The following is a 4513-nucleotide window of genomic DNA, read 5'->3' as shown; positions in this document are numbered from 1 at the left end:
GTTGGTCCAAACAGCACAGACCCTTTGGCTACATGACAACATGGTGGAGAAATAGAAAGGGAAACGACCACCTGCAGGAGGGGCCAAATGTGTGGGGTGGCCTTGCTTTTTAACAACCTGCGCTCACAGGAATTAATTCACACCTTCAAAATACAACTCAGTCCGCAAGATCAACAATACAGAACATTAATCCGTTCACTAGGGTGGAACCCCATGACTTAATTACCTTCTAGTAAGCTCACCCCTTTTTTTATATTTGTAGTTGCATAAGGGGTAAAAGAGGTCCTTCCACCTCAACATCACACAATGGGCTCCAAGCTTCCCATACATGAATCTTTGGGAGACACACCATATCCAGATCATAGCAGATCTCTAGCTCCCAGGAGCAGCTTTTTCTTAGACGAATCTAAAAGAAGCTTCCGCTCTCTACAGGAAACACATGGTGAGTAATTTCTTGTACCATAAACTCCCCACACTGATAATTCTGCCTTACCATAGGCCCAAAGACAATAATAGTGCCAAGTAACTATGGACTGAAACCTCTGAAACCATGAGCCAAAAAATGAACATTTCCTCTTTATAAGTTGACTTTTCTAGGTACCTTGTCACAGCAACAGAAACAGGACAGTAAGAGTGCATGCACTGTGTAGTACCTGTGATTGGATAGCAGGTAATTGCATAAGGGGTAAAAGATTAATATACAGACTCCTGGGAGCTGGCTGTCGTGACCAGAGCAGATTCCATGCAGGAACTTGAGACTTTTGGCCAGAAAGTTGCAAGGGCCTAAGGCCTGGAAAGATAAGAAACTTGTATTGAATATACTCTTGGGGTAGCCAGTTACATGGCAGCAGATGTGGTTTCTATGGATAAAGGAAACTAGACCCTGACAAGGTGACCTCCATAAGATAATCTGCAGAGAGGGGAAAATTAAATTTTTTTTTAAAGAAGCAAAGATGTTTTGAGTTTTCAACCCCCTGCCAAAGCAAGGATAATTATTAAGGCCTTTTCTTTTTTTCTTCCTTTTAAAGTCAATTTTTAGGTGGAAATCTCATTATCCAAAAATACAACCTTATCAAAAACAGGATTCCAGAATTAAGCTGCAAGAATATCCCTGTAATGATAGAAAGCCACATAAAATTTTGTTTATTGTTTACTTGGTTATTGTTTTCTTTTGTGGAATATGTCTTTGTAGAGATTCCTCTTCAATTCCAAATTGAAGGTCTATAAATTTCAAATATGTTCTTAGTAACTAATATCAGAAAAATATGGCTGCTGAAACTAGTTCATGCATTATAGGGTCAAAGGACAAGCTTTGAGGAAGACCCTGGTAAAACTTCACTTTCTTTATACACATCCAACTGTTTATAAGATAATTTTTATGACATTTTAACCACAAGCTGCAGATTCAATCTTTGAGATATTTCCTTTTGTACAAATCTTAGCATTTAGGAAAAGATTTTATGTAATCAAAGAAGAAAGCCCTTTATTTTTATTATAACTGACAAGATAAATTTGGCATAAAATTTTCCATTGCTTTCTAGGGTGGTTTTAAGTGAGAGGGAAGGGGACTCACCTTAGTCTAACTTCTATATTCTCTGACTTAATGAATTTAGCTTTTGTTCTAAAGTTGTATTGCTTTTTAGCTAAATATTCAGTAAATATTAGTCTCTCTAGCATGTCTCATTTATTATCTGAAAATTTTAGCATTTTCTCTTTAAAAGTCAATTAAATATTTTTGTATAAGCATATAATTAAATACTTGGACATATGCATATCTCATAAAAATATCCAAAAATAATTGTCTTCATAAATTTTCTTCCACATTTTCCATCAAGAACACTTCAAAAAGTTTTAATTCAACTAGGGAATAAACACAGAATGCATTTTAATAAAATAAATCTGTGATCCATAATTTAATGTGTTTTTAAAAGCAAGCTTCTCAAATCTATTTTACATGAATTTCATGCTAGAAACATATTGTAATGACATGGATATTCTAGTACTTTCTCCTCATTTAAAAAAAAAATCACCTTAACATTGTAATTAAAACTCCAAGGAGGCATAAACCTTATAATTATAGCAAATCATCATCATAGAAAGATTAACTCACACTTTCAAGAAAAAAAAATTCGAGTGAATCAACAAATTGCATAAAACATTATATTCTGAGTCGCCAAGCCGGTCCTCGACCCTCTAGTTCCTGTCCCAAAGCTTCACCCAACACGCCGGCCAATGAGCAGTCCCAGTCGCCCGCTTCCTGCCTCAGGTCTTTCTCTTCCCTTGCGATCAGTTTGTTGGGAGTGTGAAAGGAGAAGGCCCAGGGACGTCCCCCACCCCTTTTTCTGCCCATCACAAGTGCCACTAGCCATGGGCCTCACCATCTCTTCTCTGTTCTCCCGCCTCTTTGGCAAGAAGCAGATGCGTATTTTGATGGTTGGATTGGATGCTGCTGGCAAGATGACCATTAAACTGAAGTTAGGGGAGACAGTCCCCACCATTCCTACCATTGGTTTTTAATGTGGAAACAGTAGAGTATAAGAACATGTGTTTCACTGTATGGGATGTTGGGGGTCAAGATAAAATCAGGCCTCTCTGGAGGCATTACTTCCAGAATAGCCAGGGTCTTATTTTTGTGCTAGATAGCAATGATGGTGAAAGAATTCAGGAAGGAGCCCAAGTCCTGCAGAAAATGCTTGGGGAAGATGAGCTGCAAGATGCAGTGCTGTTGCTTTTTGCAAACAAACAGGATTTGCCAAATGCTACGGCTATCCGGGAAATGACAGATTAAATGAGGCCTTCAGTCTCTCCATAACAGAACATGGTATGTTCAAGCCGCTTGTGCTACACAAGGAACTGGTCTGTATGAGGGACTTGATTGGCTGTCGAACGAGCTTTCAAAACGTTAAATGAACTGGATATCTAACCAAGGACACATTTTGATAGAATTGGTCTAGGCTTGTTACAACAAAATTAGTTTGCATCTTGGATATTAAACTATATCTGGGACTGGTTTGGGCTGAATGTTACAGCCTTTAAACGTATTTTGTTGCCAGTTATTGTTTACCAAGTATAATGTTGCTCTTTAGCAATATGCTTGGTTTTAAAGAAATTCTCCTTGGGGGGGGGGAGTATCCTCTTTTAATTTTGACTTCCTTTAAACCTAAATGCCTGGACATAGCTATTGTGACACCTTTAAATAAATCAGTTTTGAATGTTTTTTGAGCCCACAACAAATGATGTTTTAAAGTTATCCCCTTGCTACTTTACCGATACCTGTATCATTCCTGGGACAGTCTGCTGATTTGAACATGTAGCATTCCATTTGTATTTATTTCCATCCCTTGCCAAAAGGATTTTCTAATACTGCTTGTACCAGCCAGGGAAATGCTCCAAAACACTATTCAGCTCTCTTGCACGGAGGAACTTAATATTTTTTTCCCTGTTATTGACTCCTGGCTTCCATCAGCCAAACTTAACCTTGGTGTGGTTTGGATTTGTTAGCTAATTCTGTGCTGGTTGCGAAGAGTTCATATTGAGATGGCTTTGAATACTCAGCAGATTGTCTTTCTTTATATTATTTTCTTCTTTCGCATGTTGCTTTTGGTATCAGCCTGACTCTTTGCCCAGTATATGATAGTTCTGCTGGTGTTTTGTTTATTGATGAACATATTTTCATTAAGAGTTTTTTTTTTTTTGAAAACTCAGAAAACACAATGAATAAGTTTTCTTCATAACCCATTTGAAATTATTCCTAATAAAATGATAAAATATAAAAATATATTCTAATGGCACATTTTCATGTCGTGCACACAGAGGTGAATGGTAAGTGTGTTGGTTGCGTTGGGAGATAAGAGAAGTCCAAGTCCGTTCTCTTTGGAGTTGCTTGTTTAAGATAGTTTTCTATTTTCAAAAACGGTTAGGGAATTACCTTGTGCAGAATGGCATCAGATAGCATTAGCTCCCTCTCTCCCTTCCTAGATACAGAGCCAGGAGTTTTCTGTAGTGGGATGGAGAAACACAACAATCAACATGACCTTGCCTGTGTGTGTCATTCTTGGGCCTGGAGTTAGGCACAGCATGTAGATGAAATGTAGGTTTTCTTTTTTTAAAATATATATTTGTAATATGTATGTTTTTAATTTCTATTTTACTCAAATGTTTCTCAATATTAACTGCTATAGAAAAATATAGCTTAATTTATAATATTTTTTTCAAAATGGAACAGGGTTGAAAGAACTGAGAAAAAGCAACCTTCTACCTTACCGGTTATCATGAAACTTTAAGAGAAAATGAAGGCATTGCTATTACAGAATGATATGCTCAATTGTATTGAAGGTACACTCATACATGGTGGGACTGCAAATTGATTCAACCACTCTGTAAAGCAGTATGGAGATTCCTTAGAAAACTTGGAATGGAACCACAGTTTGACCCAGCTATCCCACTCCTCCTTTTATACCCAAAGGACTTAAAATCAGCATACTACAGTGATGCAGTCACCTCAATGTTTATA

At 37.3% G+C, this 4513-nt stretch overlaps 1 pseudogene; it reads left to right on the top strand.

Moving 5' to 3' along the window:
- The first annotated feature begins 2340 nt into the window (after positions 1–2340).
- LOC101978064 (ADP-ribosylation factor 4 pseudogene) lies at positions 2341–3023 on the top strand (annotated as a pseudogene).
- The last annotated feature ends 1490 nt before the right edge of the window (positions 3024–4513 follow it).

The sequence above is a fragment of the Ictidomys tridecemlineatus genome, chromosome 12 (genome assembly GCF_052094955.1).
Source record: "Ictidomys tridecemlineatus isolate mIctTri1 chromosome 12, mIctTri1.hap1, whole genome shotgun sequence".
In the NCBI taxonomy this organism is placed as follows: domain Eukaryota; kingdom Metazoa; phylum Chordata; class Mammalia; order Rodentia; family Sciuridae; genus Ictidomys; species Ictidomys tridecemlineatus.
The sequence above is the reverse complement of the archived record's forward strand: the minus strand, read 5'-3'. Positions and strand labels throughout refer to the sequence as shown.